At 37.9% G+C, this 21,248-nt stretch overlaps 1 pseudogene; it reads right to left on the reverse strand.

The window, feature by feature from the left end:
• Positions 1–989: 989 nt before the first annotated feature.
• On the reverse strand, positions 990–2,020 carry LOC101964423 (L-lactate dehydrogenase A chain pseudogene; annotated as a pseudogene).
• Between the last annotated feature and the right edge of the window lie 19,228 nt (positions 2,021–21,248).

The following is a 21,248-nucleotide window of genomic DNA, read 5'->3' on the forward strand; positions in this document are numbered from 1 at the left end:
TTTTATCTTTAACCTTTATTTGTTTTTTAGCAAAGCAGCAATGTAAAGTCAAATGTTTGAAGTAGTATTTTCTTTAAAGGTGCTAGCATCTATAAAAGGGCTTTCTGCCTCAAATATAGTAATTTGGACAATAATTAATTTCCTTTGATATAAAATCCCAATTTTATTCCTAATTGTACCTGTTGGGTTGCTAATGAGTATACAAGATTTTTTAAAACTTTCTTAAAAATAAAAAACAAAAACAAAAAACTGTCTTAAAAAAACAAATGAGATAAATCCATGAATTAGAAGAATTAATACTGTTAAATGTCCATGCTCTCTAAAATGCTATAGATTCAATGCCATTCATATCAAAATTCCAATGGAATTTTTCGCAGAAATAGAAAATTGATCCTATAGTTGATGTGGAACAAAGAAAGACCCTAAATGACTAAAGAAATCTTTTTTCTTCCCATTGTTCAAGATTTATTTGATATTTCAGTTGGCATGACACTTGGATAGCTGGTTGCATTGTTCATTTGTAGATCTTTCTTTTTACATTATATAGAAATGTAAACTACAGATACATATAATACACAAAATAAAATTCCTTAGAACCATTATACACAAGATATTCAATATTGGACTTAACATTAGATCCTAGGATGTGATTGGTTGAAAAAAAAATTTGACCAAGCCTGTTTGAGGAAGTTACATATGACACCTCTAGTTTGAAGGGCAACTGGAGCCTATACAACATTAGCAGTGATATCTCAGAGATGGTGGAACTATTTTACACTAACTGCTTTGGGATTATACAAGTTAAGTACCATCCAACATCAGGATATCTGCAGAGTTTATAAGCCAGTCCTATTTCTAACTTTAGGAAATCGATGTTTTTCCCAGGCCATCTGCTTTAATCACAGATCAGATAAAAAGGACAACATGTACAACCTCAACTAAAATCCTGTTGTATCCTGGACAGTGAAGTGGTATAACATTAGAAGGCTTTAAAATTGGAGCTCCTTTTAGATCCCCCAAAGTGTATCTGCATTCCTCTTCTAAAGTGCCTCTTCCTCAGGTGTCAGAGTCACCTTCACAACATCTGAGATTCCATTTCGTCCCAAGATGCAAGACACACTTAGAAAAACATCATTCTTTATTCCAAAGACCCTTAATCATGGTGGAAATGATGCACCTGCCTAAGATTCTTCATTATACTTTCTTCCAAATCTGCCACAGACAGTCCAATGGCCCAGTATGAATATAGCCTTTTAGTTTTATCACCTCATAAGCACCATCAACCACCTGCTTTTGAACCTGTCTCCAATGTTGCTTATCTGCATCAGTGCCTACATCTGCATGAAAATTCTTCAAGAGGACACCAGCAACATTCACTCCATTCCATACAGATACACTAGAGTCTTCATGCTCCCCAAGGACACACCCATGACAGCTTAATGGGTGAACTCCCAACATTTCCCCTATCAGTTAACAGAACTGGGCTGAATCCGGATTGCAACCACTTCCAATAACATGGTTTTTGGGGAAGCCACTTATCTTCCAAACCACATAGGTCAAGATAATCCACTGGATTGGAAACAGCTTGCAGTGTGGACTGTATTTTACAATATTAGGAATAATGAACTCAAAGACATTCACGTTAAGCTAGACCAGGGTAAGATGACCATTTCGCTTTTTCTGATGTGCCCCAGCTGTGATAATAACAAGTCTGAAGTTTGTAGTCACACTATAGTCTTCGCCTGAGACAGTTTTTGGTGTTCTAAGGAAAAGGCTGCCATGTTGGAGGTCCATTATCTCTCCCTTCAATTTATCTTCCATGACATCAACAAGAGCAAGTTCACTGGCCAAATCCTTTATTAAGATAACTAATTGCACACGCCATGCCAACAGCACCAACCTGAACAACTATAATCTTATTCTGGGGGCCCTGATCTTCCTTAAGAATATTCACAATCAGCTGATCCTTGAGACTTGCCATCTTGGACTTGAAACCAAAAGGAATTGGGAGTGCACGTTGAGAAGGATTTAGAGGTGTGCAGCAATGGAATCTACACTCAGCAACAGCATCTCCAGCTGATTAAGGAAATCTTGAGAAAGCAAAACAAAGCTGGAAATATTAGACTTCCTGATTTTAAACTGAATCACAAAGTTATTATAATCAAACCATGTGTTATTGTCATAGAAATAGACATGTAGATGAATAGAGCAGCATGAAGAGTCCAGAATTAAATCTATTCATATAGTCAACTAATCTTTGATGAGGGTAACAAGAATACACAATGGGGAATGGATAATCTCCCAATAAGTGGTGCTGAGAAAACCCTTATCTTATCCATATCCACAAACAAACTAGAAATGAATTTCATGAAAATCTAAGACTTGAAACACTAAAACTCCTAAAAGAACACTTACAGAAAAACCCCTTTGAAGTTGATCTTTGCCGGGATTTTTGGATATGACACCAAAAGCATAGACAACAAAGCAAAGAGACAAATGGAGACCAGGGAAGTGGAGTGATTCAAGTGAGTATTGAAGCAATTAACAACACTTTGAAGAGTTTTACTGATTTCTCCTGGAATAGGGAAGATGAAACTGATTTGTTTGTTTTTACTAGTAACAAACCTTATATAGATGGTCAATGTATCACTTGTACAAAATTTAAAACTATTTGAAGGGAAATGGAGTGCTGGGAAGTCTATGAACATGTGAGTTCTTTATTAGGAAAATCTTTGAACCGGGGAAAACCATGCCAGCCTTTATCCTTCCATTCTTATTCCAATCTAGAGACCCAGCTTGCCAAAAGGAGTTCATGGGAAGAGGAAATTTTTCTACATTCTCCTACATTGATTTACCTTCTGCATTAGTGATAAGGAATTTCTTCCCATCAGGGGGTTTCTCCATTATCTTTTTTTTTTAAATTTTTTTCCCCACACCACCATATTTGTAAGTAGAATTGAATTACTCTTAAGGTGGTTTTCATCTCCCAAGTAATTCCACTAAGGAACAACAACTAAAAGTACAATAAAAACTTGGGTCAATTTTTGTTTCTTTAAAAATATAGTTTGGGATGATTACATTCATTTTAATTTTAAGACCTGGTTCTTACTTAAATGACTATATTTTTGCTCAAGGTTAATGTAATCTTAAAGATAGTGTATTTTTGTTTTTGTTTTTAAAGCAAGAGATGGCTTAAGTAGGAATATCATGAAAAAATATTTCCATTTTAGTAAAAATCTGTGTAGGATAAATGTTGCATTTTAATTTGACTAACAAATCCATTATAGCATAAATGGCTACAAGAGCATTACCTGGACAGCTTAATAACTTGAGATATTTGAGCTTGTAAAAGCCACTAATGGGCTTACCATATTGGAAGTATGAAAGAGAGTTATGGGATGTTTTCCTCAATGAAATTTTAATTGGTTTGAAACAAAAACACAGTTGATAAGCTAGATTTGAGTTGGGTGAGACCAAGATATAGGGGAAAGAATACAGAATAAAAGGTTTATTTCCAAGGAAACAGAAACTGAACATTGTGTCGCTTGTGGCTGATTGGTGTTAGTAGAGTCTAAGGCAGAGTCTGATGTGCAAAAGAGACTCTTACAATTTTCTTTTTACATCAAACATATGTAACCTTTAAAAATGCTTTGAAGGAAATAGGAAAACCTCACAGCATAGTATGTACATAGGAGTAAAGGGTAAGAATGAAACCAAAACACAAAGGTGAAAACAAGATACTATTTCATATCTATAAGAAAGGCTAAAATCCCAAAGACTGATAATACCAAATGCTGACAAAATATATAAGAAGACAGACTGGCAATTTCTTATAAAACTAAACATATTTTTACCGTATGATCCAGCAATTATGTTCCTTTGTATTTATGCAAAGGAGATGAAAACCTATGTCTACACAAAGTCTGTATATAAATGTTTACACAGTGTAATTAGTTTTTCATTGCTGTGGCCAAAATACATGACCAGAACAACTTAGAGGTGGGAAAGTTTATTTTTGGGATCATGGTTTGAGAAGTCTCAGTCCATGGTTGGTGAACTCCATTGCTCTGAGCAGAGATGAGGAAGAATGTCTTGGAGGAAGAACATGGCAAAGGAAAGTTGCTCAGCTCATGGCGGCCAGGGAGCAGAAAGAGTGAGAGAGGAGCTAGGGACAAAAAAGTATAATCCCCAGCAGTACCCTCAGTGACCTACTTCTTCCAACCATACCCCACTTGCCTACAGTTACTACTCACTTGGACCATTCTAATTATTAATCCATCAAATGGATTAATCTACTGGTTAGATTATAGCTCTCATAATCTAATCATTTCATCTCTGAACATTCCTGCATTAATATGGAAACTTTTGGGGGACGCCTTATATTTAAACCAGCACAAGCAGTTTTATTTATAATTGCCAAAATTTGGAGATAAACAAAATATGTTTGTAAAATGACAATTCAATGGAATATTATTCAGCACTAAAAATAAATGAGCTCTTGCTGGTCATGTTGGCACATGCCTATAATCCCAGAGTCTTGGGAGGCTGAGACAGGAGATATTGTGAGTTCAAAGCCAGCCTCAGCAATGGAGAGGTGCCAAGCAATTCAGTGAGACCCTATCTCTAAATAAAATACAAAATAGGGCTGGGGATGTGGCTCAGTGGTAGAGTACCCCTGAGTTCAATCTCTGGTACCAATAAATAAATAAATAAATAAATAAATAAATAAATAAATAAATAAGCAAGCAAGCAAGCAAGCAAGCTCTCAAGCCATGAAAAGACAGGGAGGAACCTTAAATGTGAAAGATGCCAATCAGACTGTGTGTGATTCCAAATATATGATATCCTGAAAAAAGCAAAACTATGGAGTCAGTAAAAACAACATCAATTTTCCAGAGACTGGAGATAGGGGAAATAGGCAAAGCACAGAGCATTTTTAGTACAGTGAAACTACTTTGTATGATAATATAGTGGTAGATACATGTCACTGTACATCTGTCAAAACCCATAGAATGTAGGACACCAGAAGTGAACCCAAATGTAAACTATGGACTTTGGCAACAATGATGTGTCAGTGTACATGCAAATACACCATTCTGTTGAGCATATCCACAGTGGGAGAGGCTATATGTGAAGGCAGGGAATGTGTAGGAACTCTTACTTTCTACCCAGATTTTCGGTAAACCTATAATTGCTCTAAAAAGAAAGTATTCTTAAAAGAAGAAGAAAGGAAGGCAAAAAAAAAGAGTTCTTCAACAACATTCCAGAGGACTCACATCTGTCTTTTGAGAATCCTATGGTTAATTTGAAGGGATGAGAGGAGTTAAGAAGTCCCTATTATGACCTTCAAAAACTATAGACAAGAAAAGTTGAGATTACACAAGTGCCTGAAAACCTTAGTAGACTGTGGGTAAAACAAAAGGAAGGTCTGTATGCAAATGTACAGGAATTCACTACTCTTCCTAGAGGCAGGGGTCAAATCCCTAACAGTGGAGTGAGGGAAGGGGGTGATAGAAAATTCCCATTGTCCCACATTAATTCAACAGTTGAGTCCCACTGTGTGTGTGTGTGTGTGTGTGTGTGTGTGTGTGTGTGTGTGTGTGTGTAGGTGGGGGGCCTAAGAGGTATCTTTAAAAAAATTCACAATAACACCCAGCTGGGTGGCACACACTTGTAATCTCAGAAGCTCTGGAGGCTGAGGCAGGAGGATACAAAACCAGCCTCAGCAACTTAGCAAGGCCCTAAGCAACTTAATGAGACCCTGTCTGTAAATAAAATATTTTTTAAAAAGGCTGAGGATGTGGTTTAGTGATTAAGTGCCCCTGGGTTCAATCCCTGAGACAAAAAAAAGAAAAGAAAGAGAAAATCCACAATAAATAGGAAAATTAGTGATACTGCCTACTCTAATGGAAAAATTAGACAAGGCAGAGGAAATTTCTAAAAGAGCATATTCGTCTTGATCATGTTTCATCCAGTTTGGCAAATGGAGTTCTCATTTAAGAAATCTCATAGCAGAAAGCTATACCGTGTCAGACTGTGCATAAAATGTTGGAATGGACACATTCCTTGGCTTTTTTCCTGTTGGACTGGCTTAACTATGGTTGAGGTGTTGGCAGTCCATTGTATTCAACAAGAAAAACAGCAATTTGAAACATTTTGTAATTGTCATGAGCGTCAGGGAAACTATATCTAAGTGGAAAAAAATCCTAAATCATCTTGGATAGTAGGCATTACTGTTATATTTGTCTAAATCATTTTACTTAGCATTTGATTTCCTGCATAAGCCTTTTTTGCATAAGCCTATCTCACGTTTTTCTAAATCTGATTTGCAGACATTTCCAGTTCTGGGTAGGATGGAAACTCTTGTACTGGGGAATCAATTCTCTTTTGGTAAAGAAGAGTTTCTTCTACTTATTCCCATGCCTTTTAAAACTTTTCTCCTGATCATAGGTTCTAATTTCAGACTTAATAGTGAGATTCCTCAAAAACAGACAGCAAGAAAAATGACTTTCAGGCCAAAGAAGTCTAGAAAAAGAATGAGGTATTTGGTGATGTCCCAGGCTCTCTGAAGAGCACCTGGTGAAAACATCAGAAAATTCAACAACCAGTTTTTGTGACTATAAGTACAGTTCCTGCAGATAACCCTTCTCTTCAGATCAGATAGCAAGAGGCAGTATAGTATATAGTTAATAGCAAGAGCAATAGTTTTAGGCTTCCTGGGTTCTAATTTGAACTGGACTTCTAACTCTGTGTCTTAGAAACCTGCCATGATTTCTATCTCTATAGCTATTATGAGACTTAAGAATTAATTTAGGGGCTGGGATGTGGCTCAAGTGGTAGCACGCTTGCCTGGCATGCGTGCGGCCCAGGTTCGATCCTCAGCACCACATACAAAGATGTTGTGTCCGTCGAAAACTAAAATAAATAAATAAATACTTAAAAAAATAATTAATTTATCTAATGCATTAAGACTATTGTCTGGCAAGTGGTAAAGGTACCCAATTAATGTGGGCTATTACTAGGTTCATTAGGGAAAAGCCTGGAGACCTTCTGGAATATAGGCAGATGACCTTCTGGAATATAGGCAGATGACAGTGGTATAAACTATTATGAGTGGGTCCTATATCTTACCTTGGTCTCAGAAGGTGCTTTTGAGAATCACGTGGCAATCATGTATTATTGCCCATTTGCATGGGTAGTTCTCCTTGTCTCTGCTGAGCTCCCTCAGGCATCTGCGGTCAGCTAGGCAGCTCTACTTCTAGAGGTAGAGTGACTATTGATTGGGGGCACTTCTTTTTTCTTCCGTTAAATCTCCTATCCTCTAGTAGCCTGGGATTGTTCACTGGGAGTCTTGGGGTTTCTGGAAGGAGATTGAAACCATGCAACGCCTTTTGAAACCTAGGCTTAGAACTAGCTTAATATTGCTTCTGCTGTATTCTTTTGAGCAAAGCAAGATACATGGACAGTCCAGATTCAAGTAAGTGGGGAAATACCACCTCTCAATGGAAGAAATTTCAAAGTCATCTTGCAAAAGGGAATGGATAAAGCAAGAGAATAACTACAGCCATTTTTGGAAACAATCTTTTACATTACCCACTTTAATAATTTTTTTCTCACCACTCCCAGCAGGTGGTCATGTACCTGGAACACCTTCAAAGATGGGCAGGACACTGTTTTACTAGGTAGCTCTCATTGTTGGAATATTCCTCCTTATTATGCCTCTATAAAGATACTGACTCTCATAGAATCTTTGAATTACATATTTGAAGGTCATTCAGGCAATGAACTTTTTAAAGACAGATTCCAGTACAGGAAGCCATGGGAAGTCTGCAGTTTCCTGTGATTTGTCCACAGTTCTACCTTTTGGAGCAAAACAAAACATTATGCATTTATTTTGAAGCCCTTCTAATCAAGCCTTTCTTGGACATTATGTAGAAACACTCCTTTCCAGTCCCTATTCATTCATGTTTTTCATTCATTTATTTTTGCATTCAACATCTACTAGACAGTTCTCCGAGTCAGGCACTCATCTTAAGATGATTAAGAGTGTGGGCTCTCAAGTTACTTATATTTGAATCTAAGTCCCATTTTACCACTTGCCAACACTGTGACTGGGAAAACTTACATAATTTCTCTAATTTTCAGTTTCCTTATCTGAAAAATGAATATAGTTATCCATATCTTACAGAGAAATTGTGATAATTAAATGAAATCACACATGTAAAGTGCCTGACTTGTAGTGGGCACTCAGTTAATGGTAGCTGTTATTATTATTATTATTATTATTATTAAGAGGTAGATACTACCCACTGACTCCTGGAATCCCAAATTATTCTCTATGTCTTGGTGATACTTTAGAGTGAGTAATATTTAGCATAGACAATATTGCATAGTTAGGAGTTTCAATAAATGGCCTTTGTATGTCAACATATCTAGTATTGAATCCTGGCTCAGCCATTTACTACCTCTGTGAATTAAACTCTGTGATTTAAGCCTCTGATTATAAATCTGCAAAATGAGAAGAATTCATAGATTTAGCACAAGGGTTCTATGAAGTAATGCACATAAAATCCTTAGCATGTTTCCTTTATTGCCCACTCAGCACCAAATAGAAGCTGTGAATTTTATCTAATGCACTTTCATTATGTGTAGTATGGTTTCATGAGAAGAATCAGAAGAAAACTGGGGTCAAGTTACTCTAGCTCTTGGAGTTTTTTTTTTTTTAACACAGTGTTCAAGGAAGGGGACAGACTCTATAGTTTCTACGTGTCTCAGTCAAGTTTGCATCACTGTGTCCAAAATACCTGACAAGAACAACTTAGGGGGTGCTGGGGTTGTGGCTCAGCTGTAGAGCATTTACCTAGCATGTGTGAGTCCTGGGTTCAATCCTCAGCACCACATATAAATAAATAAATAAAGGTATTGTGTCAACTACAACTAAAAAATATTTTTAAAAAGGAACAACTTAGGGGAGGGAAAATTTATTTTGTTTTATGGTTTCAGAGTTTCAATCCATGGTAGTCCAACTCCATTGCTCTGGGCCCAAGTGAGGCAGAACATCATGGTGGAAGGGCATGGTAGAGGAGTGCTGCTCCATTGTTCATGGCAGCCAGAAAGGAGAGAAAGGGGAGAGGCCTCTGGGAAGATGATCCCTTCTAGGGCACACTGCCAGTGACCTACCTCCTCTCATCACACCACACCTGCCTATAGTTACTACTCAGTCAGTTCATTTAAACTAGGATGGATTGATTAGGTTACAGCTCTCATAATCCAATCATTTCACCTCTGAACATTCTTGCATCAACACAGGAGCTTTTGGGGGATACTTGATATCCAAACATCAGGGTACCTTTCAGCTCTAATAGCCCATGGTTCACTTCACCATGTTGCTTCCTTATTCCTTTTGTCAGAAAAATAATTATATGAGTGTGTTGAGGTGACTTTAAAAAGTGCACAAAAATAGAAATTCAAAACTCTTCCAGATTAGGTAATCCCATAATTGAGACTGTCTCAATTGTCCTTCATGATCTAGCATAACTATCTGGAAAGTCAAAGCTGGAGAAGAATTGCCCTTCTTTGTCTGTGCATTATGCCAGAGCTTTACGTGGCATTAAACAGAACATGAGACTTCATAGTAATAAGTGAAAGGACATGCAACTTGGTGGTCTGTTTTAAAAAGCATGAACTAATGACCAGGGGCTAATTTCCCTTCACTGGTTTAAATCTTGTTGAGGTAGAAAAGAAAATTGTAGCTTTACTTCCATGTTCTAATGCCTTATAATGCTTAGAAAACGGTAATCCAAGTCTTGGCAAATGATTCTTCTCAAAATAACTCCCACATACATGACAAGTAGATGTAATATAGAAAGGAAAGGGCTGCATAATTATAGGCCTTGTGGGTATTTTTCATTTTTGTTTTTTTACTTAATGCAAAGAGCTCCCACTAGTGTTAATGTCATACTCACAGAAAAATGACAGAGAAATACATGACCTTGCCTGTCTTTGGTGAAAGGCCTAATTTGCCTCTGGACATGTCAGCACATATTACTAAAGCAGTCCACTATAGCTGCATGCAAGCTATTATTGGGTTAGCTTCCATTTAAGACTCAACTCATAAAAGCTCCCTCATAAGTTATCTGAGAAATGTACCATGTCTTACAATGAGGTTGAGTAATGAAAATATTTTTTTCCCCTACCCTCATGGGAGAATCACTTTAACCCTCAGGTGTGTCTCATTAACACTGTTTCTGACTTGGACCAAGATAAGATGCTCTTTCAAAAACAATTGCAAGGATGGTTCTGTCTTGTGAAATTTCTAACATTTCAATGGGAATGTTGTTCTCTAAGCAGCTGATGACATCTAGGCTGTATCAACACTGTTTGTATAAGAGATAAGCCTCCAGAACCTAGTCTGTTCTCTGAAACCATTGAAAGAGCAGAAGAAATTGTGAGAGACATGGCTAGGTTTGGCACAAAATATTGCATGTTATAATAACTTAAGCCCCTATAATGTATTAGAACTACTAGAAAAAAATTGCAAGCATTTATATATCTCTTATCTTTAAGAACATGATAAAGTCAGACATAAACATGTAGTGCAATGTGTTATGGTTAAAGACTCTTAGAATGTCATAGTGGTGTTCAAAAAATCATCCCTGGGAATAAAGCAAAAAACAGCAAGATAACTTACGTCATCATGTCAGGTTCAACAAGCATTATTTTAACATTGTTGTGAACTTCCATAGCACATGATAATTAGGTCAGCCTTCTATAATAGTATGGCTACAATAGCATGATAGTTAAGCCAAGTGAAAAATACAGTTCATACTATAAGAAAAATGAAGAGATGCTGAAATCACTTGCTAGTTAAGAAACAATAATGTAGAAAAGAGAAGGCAAGAAAATATGTAGCAAATACTTTCACAGGGTTATAACTAAAAGGGCATTGGGAGACAAATTGGATTACCATTTCTCTGTATATTTTCTGCATCTTACCCCCATCTCTCATGATCAAAGTTTTGGAAATGTTTATTTTGATGATAATTATAATGAACATTTATTGGGCACTGATGGTGAGTCAGGCATTTGCTAAATGGTTACATCATTTTTTTCATTCTGCCAATAACTCTATAATCCTAGGAGGTAAATTTTATGGTCATTGACATTTTACAGATGACTTTCATAAGCTGAGTAACTTGCCCAAGATTACATGGCTAGTGCACGACACAGCTAGGGTAGGAGGCAGATCTGTATGAGCATTGAGCCTCTTCAAGTCATTTGCCTGCTTGCTCTGTGCTCCAATCTAGTCCTTTCATGCTCTGTTCTGCATTGTTGGTGCTAAATCTGTGCTGTCCAATATGGAAACCTCTAGCCCCATGTGGCTCTTCAAATTAAACTAATTTAAAATTAAATTAATTTCAGTTGCAATTCCTCAGTCATGCTGGCCACATTTTAAGCACTTAGTCATCCCTATGTGGCCAGGATGATTGTAACACATAGCACAGGTTTTCTCCTGGTCACTTAGGCACACTCCATGTCATGCAGTGTGGGTTTGACAGGCCTATATTCCGGGCCAAACTGGGGTTTGCCAGGGCTCACCCAGGTGCCAGCCCTCTGTCCTCCCCACAACGCCAAGAGAGATGCCACTTCTTTCCCACAAGGATATTGTGCAGCACCTTTCAGTTGAGTTGGCAGTGTCTTTGATCTCTAAAGTCTCCATACCCAGGCATGCCTCAGGCATCCTAAAAATTCGGCTTCCTTAAATTCCCTTATGGCTTCACTGTGCTTGCAGAGGGGCTATTCTGGCTGTGCCTCCAGCAGGGGCAGCGGCTTTGGCACTGGGGATTTCTTCCTTATTTTATTATATCCTCCTGAGTCCCCAATCTGCTTTAAATGTCTAGTATTAAATTCCAGTAAAGCCTCCGCCCCCTTTTTTCACCCACTTTGCAGAGAAGCTGCCTATCTGCTCTCTAGGTTTTACACCATGGAGCCACCTTCTCTGTTCTGCCATTTTGAACCCCCGCCCAGCACAGGTTGTAGATCAGGAAGTTCTACTGGACAGAATTAAATTGTACTGGATAGAATTAAATTCTAGACCCTGAAAACAACACTTCCTTTTAATAAACTTCCCAGTGCCAATGAAATGCAGTCAAGGGAGTTGGGAGATGCCATTGTTCTTCCTCAAACCTCTGAAGGCTATAAACTCCAGGGTCCTCTGGCAGTTTTAGCAGCAGAGGCAGTTTTAAGCCCTGGAATGTCTCAGTGGTTGCAGGAGCACAGAGGAGCTTCGGTAGTAATCGTGATGAATGTTTGATGCACCTGTTTTGTTTTTGTTTTTGATACCAGGGATTGAACGCAGGGGCACTCAACCACTGAGCCACATCCCCAACCCTATTTTGTATTTCATTTAGAGACAGGGCTCACTGAGTTACTTAATGCCTCACTTTTGCTGAGGCTGGCTTTAAACTTTTGATCCTCTTGCCTCAGTTTCCTGAGCCACTGAGATTATAGGCATGCACCACCATGCCTGGCTTGATGCATTTGTTAACGTCACTTTCTTCCTTTCTACTCTTGCAGCGTGGTAGCATATTCCCCAGTTATTAACCTCTAAATTATTTTAGTCACCGGTCCTTCAGCCCTTCCAGCACTTTTATAACTATGGCTTCTATTAAATTCCCTATTTGAAATACCTAGAACCATTAAGCTGTGGTGAAAGGAAATGAAGAGTCAGGATTTAATCAAAATAGAGTGACTGGGGCTGGGGTTGTAGCTCAGCGGTAGAGTGCTCGCCTAGCACGTGCGAGGCCCTGGGTTCGATCCACAGAACCACATAAAAAAACAAATAAAATAAAGGTATTGTGTCTAACTACACTTAAGAAATAAATATTAAAACAAAAATAGATTAACTGTTATCCAGACCAAAACTAGAGTGATTATTAACTAGAATGACTGCCTAAACAATTAAAATACTCTGGCAAGGAAAGATATAGCCTTTTTTTTTCTATGACAAACACTTACTACTTACATAATTCAAAGACATTTTTTTAGCAGAGTGTGGTGGTACATGCCTACAATCCCAGTGGCTCTAGAGGCTGAGACAGGAGGATCACAAGTTGGAGATCAGCCTTAGCAATTAACAAGGCTCCAAGCAACTTAGTGAAACCCTGTCTCAAAAATATATAAATAAATAAGGATTGGGGATGTGCTCATTGGTTAAGTGCCCAGGGTTCAATTCCTGGTACCAACACAAACAAAACTTCCCCCAAACAAAGAAAAACAAAAGATTTTTTTCAATGTCTGAAGTCATAGATCTGCTGTTGAATTTTATCCTTATGGTAAATTTTTGTATGTCAACCTAAAATAGATTTCTTAGGTATGCTAAAATAATTAATTAGCCTAATTCCATGATTATCTGCTGATGTTAGCTCCAATAAAAATTACAACCTATACCTGCTGTTCTTTACATATTCAACATTAATGCCACCTATTAAAGCAGTTGAGCATTCAGAGGATGGGAAGATCCTAGAATCTTTCCATAAAGGGAAGACATTTTATCATTGTCTTCCTACCTACTCATGATCCTCCTACCACCCACTGATCAAGGAAAGAAAAACATAGAGATGAGGCAGGACTTCCAAAATGATGGAGCAAGGAGTTCATTCAATTGATTCTCTCACCAGCAAAACAGCTATATAACAGTAAAAACATTTTAAAAATCAAAGTCTCTAGAAATTGCCTGAAGAGCTTATAATAATGGAGAAACATTATTTCAAGAAAATCTACTAAATTTTGTTAAGAACAGTGCCAATATGTGGCATTTGAGCTACAACCAGCTGCATTGAGCTTTTGTAACCAACTCTGTGTTCCCAAAGGCTCTATCCCAGGTGCCTGCAATGAGCTTGGAACTACCCTAATCCATAGTGTTCTTGAGAGAAATAGAATTAATTTACTGCAGAAGAGTCTACCACCTGCAAAAAGAGTGCTAAAATAGGCAGTCCAAAATATGTTGTTATAGAAAACAATACAGCATGAAGGAATGCCTGTGGGACTGAGTCAGAGCAAGCATGATGGAGAGTCTGTTGTGTCCAAGCCATGAGCTCAGCAGATTGTGAGGCTTACTTCTCTAGAACTATAAAAACACATCTCTATAAAAACTGCTTCAATACGAACAATGAAAGATTCAATTAATCAAAGTTAGGACTGATTTTTTTTAAAAAAAAACAAATGCCTATATTAGAATACTAGATGGATTATCTTCTCCAAGTCTTCTCCTTGACAAGCTCCATCCTCACTCTAGATTTGTTGCCTGTGGTAGATGCTATTGATTACCCACTCACAGCAACTCATATACTCATTTATTGTTCTTTTGCATACTGATGGCATCTTACTGCGAGCACCTGAGACTCTCCGGGCTTTCTCTTGACCCAAGCATCAAGAGGCTAGCAGTGCTGGGAAGCAGCCCCCGGCCAATGACAAGTGGGACATGTAAGATAAAGCTGCCTTTATCTTTATCATCCTTGCTCCTTGGATGGAGTCAACTCTGGCTGCTTCTGCAGTCCCTATGGTTTTGAATCCTAGTTGCTCAGGCAATAATCTGATCACCAATGCATTTCATATTGGTTAATTTTAATAATATGGAGAATACTCAAGACATAATGCTAAAAGAAAAAAAATCTGATACAAAAATTATTTATACAAAATATTTTCAATCATATACACACATATCAAAAGAGAGATGTCAAATGCTTCCAGTGGATATTTCAGGGTGTTGAGATTTACAGTGATTTATATTTTCTGCTTTATGATTGTCTCCATTCTTCAATGTACCCCTGCATTACTTTTTAAAATCAAACCATTTTAAGTTATTTTAAAGTGCTTATAAAAACTGATAAATATTTTGTCTTTGTTTTCTTTAAGTTTATGGTGTCATAGTGTAAAGCACTGGTTGACAGGTGTGGTTCCTGGACCACCATCAGCAGCATCACCTGGGAACTTGAGAAAAATGCATATTCTCAGACCCTGTTTAGGACCTTTTAAATGACAAAGTGAGACCCAGCAATCTGTATTTTAGGAAGCACTCCAGGTGATTCTGATGCACGCTAAAGTTTAGAACCACTGATCTAAAGATAACTTCATTCCACGTACCTGGAAATCCCCAGTAACCTGCCATAGATGGGGTCCAAAATTTTCAGTCACATAAAATGCAGAGGTGCATTATTGTGGGTTAAGTGAACTGATTGGGGTGAGCCTGCTGAGAAGGAGAAAAGTTCATCACAGTTGTATGTCTGAATTAATTGGGGACAAACTCTGTTGAGTTTATGATAAATATGTTGGTCTGCAGGGCTTACGCACTCTATTGAAATCCAAGGTGCATTTATAGACCCAAGACTGAACTAATTTAAATCTTATCAACAGCACTTAACATCATGATGTTTGACAGGATTGAAGAAATTGTGGATTTTTTTCATTCCTGCCTCTAGTTGCTTGTAGGCTTTACTTCCTCAAGTTGGATTTTTCTTCAGTAATTTTCTCCTTTCTCCCTCTTTTGCAAAGATGGTAGATTTCAGTATTTTGTGGAGAAGACCACCACCCACTGAACTTGGGAGCCCATCCTCAGTTTCCCCCAAGGAATTTTCACCTATTCTAATTTAATGCACTTAGTTCTTTATGGGTATTTTCATTAAATGGAGGACCCAAATGCCTTGTAAGCAAATCAGTAACTCATACCTCTTTACCTGCCTGGTTCTTAGCACAGGGCTTGGCAGATAGCAAGAGCCCAAGACACATTGCTGAATGAAGAATTAAATGCTATATTTCATAAAACACATTCATTTTTTTCAGCTTCAAAATATTTGACACAGCCAATTTGAATATCAAAAAATGCATGCCAGGAACTTTACCTACATTTATTTTAATATGCAAAGAATCCATATACCTAAAATAGCAATGTGCTGTGCTGTTTATCATTCTATTCATCTTACCTCATCAATTTTTCAGAAACTTCCAGCAGATGGCACCAATAAATACTGTCATGGGACTGAATTAGAAATTGGTTGGTATTTTTTAACATGAAATTCGAAGTCAAAATAAATAAATCTTCTTTGGTCAACTAATAATAACAACTGGCACTTATTTGGCATTTTCCCATTTGCAAAGTGCTTTTAAGCTTTTGTCTCAATTATGCCTCAAATTCTGTTAATGTTTGAGAAAGTTTCATAATGCAGTTAAGACTTCTGTTGACATGTTATTTAGTCATAGTAGCAGTATATGCTAGTTAATGAGAATGCTGTCATTTTATATTACTTCTATGCCAATTTTCAAAGGCCAAAATTCTGTATGAACAATTTAGGCATGATTCTACGTGTGAGGACATGAAACAGAAACTCAGACCACTAATCATTTTCTGAACTATTTCTCTGGTTCATCAAGTAATAATGATTCCTCTCACTTGTTTGGTGTAGATACAAAGCCTTTACTCAGATAAGTCATACTTTGATCCTTGCAGCAATCCTGTGATGTGGGCCAAACAAGTATTGGGTTCTGGACAAACACACATTCCTCACCCTATCATTGCCCTCCTCAGCTCAGGTGGCTAAGGCTCACTAGCTCATAAACTTAACAACATTCAAATGATGTCAGAATGGTAATTAATATTCATTTCACTTAGCAAATTACAAGGAAATACTTAGAAAATTTATATCTTGTTTCTAAAGGCACAAAATTATCTGATAATAAGGTCTCAGATAGAAATGTTCCTTTTCCCCTCTCCTCCCAGCTAAACAGTCATGTACCAGGAAAAGTTGATGTCCTTGTCATTGCCTATTTTCTGGAGACTTAAAATCCACTCACAGAGGAGTTAGAAACTTTGTGTGGCAATTACTCTTAAAGCAATTGATGTATGTTTTTATAAATGACCCAGGGTCATGACAATATCTCAAAAAAAATGTAAATTGGTCATGGAGCAGCTTCAGGCATCTTGAAGTATATGTGATACATTTCTAGATCATTCACAAGTGAAAATAGCTGAAGGATTAAGGCACAAATTATTAACTCCCAACCTAATATGATTTATTAATTGCAACTTAATTCTTATACCTTAATATGCAACCCTTCAAAGTGTATGTTTCAGTTGATTTTAGTATGTTTGAAATGCTATGCCAGTATCACCACATGTCAGAACATTTTTATCACCCCCCAAAAGAATACCCATTAGCAGTCACCATTTTCCTCTCCTCACAGCTGTTAGAAGGCACTAGTGTACTTTCTGTGTCTATGGATTTGCCTATTCTGGACAACTTATATAAATGAAATCATACAGTGTGACTTTTTGTGACTAACTCATTTCATTCAGCATAGAGTTTTCAAGGTTCATTCGTGTCTTGGGTCTAGCCTTATTGTGGTGTTGAATAGTATTTGGGGGGAGGCCGTAGGTTTGGACCGGGCACCTGCCCTGGGCCCAACAGACAAATTCAATGTAGAGTTTAATTACAGTAACTGAGCTTTGGTTAGTCATAGAAGGCCCTGTAGTCAATTAACTAACAAAGCTGGGAACAATTGACTAGTTAATGAGTCTGAGGCCAATTAAGTTGTTTTCCATTTCGTGCCTTCGTTTTTCTATAAATGCTCTCTGACCATGTTGGCTGGTTCTCAGAACTCTCTCTCGTTCTAGTAGCTGCTCACCTCGCAAATCGTCGTTTGTTCTGTTCAAACGTTACAAAGTTTATCTGATCGAAGGAATTTACCTCAACATATTAGAAGTATTCACAGGAGAGGAAGCAGAGCTCCAGTGTCTCCCCAGAGCATCAAGTAACCAGAGGTAAGTACTCCGGAGCCCATTGGCTCAGTGTTTTCTTGAGACAACTGGGGATGATAAATTCTCTTTATTCTGGAGCTCCATGGATTTGTGCTTTAAGTGGAATTTGAACAAACTTCTTGGTCCAGGTTGAGCTTGGAAAATGTGATAGAGACAGGACTGAGTCCTGAAGGGAGGTGTCAGGTGCCTGACGGAATCGATCAGAAATGGAACTAAAATGGTTTTAGTAGAAACAGGATTGGGTCCTGTAGGGAGGCCTTAAGGTCTGACTGGGTCAGCCAAAACAAACGAATTGAGCTGGGTTGAGTGCTTGGATAAAGTTGCTGGAAGACTGGGAATTATGGATTCTACTGGATGCTGAGAGTCTAGAGCCACACTTTCTGGATCTCTAGCCACTTTGTGAGAGGGCATAACCTTGGGATGATACCAAGGGTTAGTCTGTGCTATGAGAGGGCATATAACCTGTTGGGGTTGTGGTGACTGTTTAGCTTAGATAAGAACTGGACTAGGTCTAGGGTGGTGCACTCTGAACTAAGTAATTTGGTTAAAAGAACACAGGCCTGGTTGCCTGTTTCTGTTTTGAGATTTGTGTCTAGTGAAGGAAACTCACATTGTGAAGGAAATCTCCATTTGTAAGGATGATACCCTCTCTGCACATGGAGAAAGACGATTAAATCCAGGCAACTTTATAGTGAAGAAGGTAGAGTCTCTGGGTAATGAGCCTTCCTTTGATTTCTTAAGTAGGCTTCCTACTTGTGCTTTTCTTGGCAGGTAATGGTGTTTAGAACAATAATTTGGCAGGCCCTTCAAGAAAAGGGTGAGGGCCCCTTGACTAACCCCTGGCTGAAATGGGTGAACTCATCAGGAGACCAAGAACATACATCTCTCAAATGGTTGGGGGGTGGGGAGAGATGAGTGAACCTTCAGGGGAACTGATGGTTGGAACTGAGGTCTGTCTGGGTGAGGTGAAAACTTCTGTGAGAGTTGATCTTTGGAGGATCAGTTTCTAAATTAGTGGAGAGGCCCAGAAAGCCTTGCATTCTGCTGTTTTGAAAGGTGCCTTCTACATATGTTTTGAGGTGTTGCTTAACTCCTTAAATGACTAGCTTTACTAATTGAATTTAAGTATAATAGTCAATTAGGGGGTTGGGATATGACTCAATGGTAGAGTGCTTTTCTAGCCTATATGAGGCCCTCCGTTGGATTCCTAGCACCACCACCCCCTACACATAATTATCAAAGATTCTGTTTCAAGAATCTTTTTCAGTAACTTGAGGTTTTAAATTATGTTGGATTAAGTGGGTAGATAATTTAAAAAATGACGCAAACATCTTATAAATATTTTAAAATACTGAAGCTTGTTATAGGATTGACTAGTAGGAGATTTTTCCACTTACCTTTATTGATTGGAGTAGACTTGTAGAAATTATTCTGAAAAGAAAATGGCTGTTTATGGCTTTTTTCGAACGTGAACTGTTTTGACTGATTGGAAAACAATGGGTAATGTAATGCGTCCATTTCATATATTTGACCATCTATGTGTGACAGATTGTACTAGGATTAGAGATAAAATGACATGGTAGATGTAGTTTCCCTCCTATAAAATATCGTAGGAGAAATAGGTGTATGCACACCATGTAGGAGTTATGATTTGGATATGAAGTATCGCCCAAAGCTCCTATTAACACAGGATTTTCAGAAATGATTAGATTATAGCTCTCATTCTAATCAGTCCATCCTAGTTTGAATGGACTGAATGATAACCGGTTGGGTGTGGTATAACTGGAAGAAGTGGGTCACTGGGGGTGTGCCCTGGAAGATTTCATCTTCCTTGAGATCACATTGACCTCCCAATAACCTCTCTCCCTACCTCACCTGCCAGGCACTCTGACAAGCTTTCCTCCACTGGGCCCTTCTGCCATGATGTGGTGACTTAAATGGAGTTGGCTCTCTATGAACTGGGACCTCTGAAACCATGAGCCCCAAATAAATTCTTCCTCTAAATTCTTGTTGGGTATTTTGGTCCCAGAAATTAAAAAAAAAAACTAAAATAATAGCTTTTCTAAAAAATAGAGAAAGTTAGTGTTAAACACAATGAAGAAAAGAATCATCCACTCTTGTTAGCTCTGTTCGTTTCTGCAAATAGATAGTTAAATTGAACTTCTTGTCAGATATTTGTGTTGCCACCTATTCAATAGCAAATATAATACTGACCTCAGTTTGTTTTGATACAACTGAATTCTGCTAGTGGAACATCTTTTCAAAGTGTAGAGAAGATAGGTGGTGTTGTTAGACCAGGACGCAAGAAAAGACCACTAACTCCAATTAAATCAAATTAAAGCAAGCTTATTATTTCGACCCGCTGGGCTGCCTGTCATACTCCAAACCGCAGAAACAAGACAGCAGCCGCAGCTTTCCTGAAGCCCAGCTTTATAGCCCAGAAAGTTACACAAAGGGGGGTTACAGATAACAAGAACTCTGAAGAGCATAACACTAATGGTAGTTTACATTTTTGCTGACCCGACATCAGAATTTATGAAGGTCATTAGAGCCTCAGAGAGGGTCGTTATCTGGCCAGGGAAGGCCAAGATTTGTGAGGCCTCACTAAAGTTTCAAAGAGGGCTGCTATCTGGTCAGAGAGCAAGGCAAGGGTGAGTTCAAGGCACAGGCAGGCATTCCAAGCAGGTTCAGAATTTGCAGTAATTAATAGTAAAGCTGAAATTATCTTTTCATGGCTTTGTGGTGAGATGGCTCCCAATTTTAAGAGAGAAATCAGGTTGGGTCTATCATTGTCTACAAAATGCCAACATAAAACAATTCAAAATGGCTTCCTAGGTTATCAATAGAAATTAAGGTTGTAAGGTGTTAAGAATCCTAATATATGGTATTTTTAACAAAAAATAATTACTCCTTATGCACTTCGAGTTGGTGAAACTATAGGGTAAGAAAGATGAGGGTTTTGGGGGATGAAGTGGGGAGAATAAGTTTTCTAGTCTTAAAGTATGACTGCTGTAAAAGGAAAAATATAGGACAGATCACTGAATGGATAAAAATATTGTGGAAGATGGTTGACCCTTGTGAAAAGAATCTTATGTGATCAAACAGGCTAAAATTTGAAGGAAATTAAGGTTTTTTTTCCCCCCAAGAATGAAGCATTAATATCAAAAGTATAACTAAGAAAAAATTAGAATTTGGTTCCTTAAGTTGTAAAATTTTGTTCCTTAAGTTAAACAGTGTTTTCTTGGAGAATTGATCTACTCTTAATTTCCTATTAAGAGTATGTCTTTACTTGCCTTTCTGAAGGAAGGACTAAAGAGAATTGAGTCCTCTATGGAAAATCTGGAATTTTTCCTATGACTTTTTATAGTTTTAAAGTCTTGCCACTTTGGTTAGATAAGTGACTATTTTTATGGTGACCTGTGATTTTATTTTGATC

Source organism: Ictidomys tridecemlineatus, chromosome 7 (genome assembly GCF_052094955.1).
Source record: "Ictidomys tridecemlineatus isolate mIctTri1 chromosome 7, mIctTri1.hap1, whole genome shotgun sequence".
In the NCBI taxonomy this organism is placed as follows: domain Eukaryota; kingdom Metazoa; phylum Chordata; class Mammalia; order Rodentia; family Sciuridae; genus Ictidomys; species Ictidomys tridecemlineatus.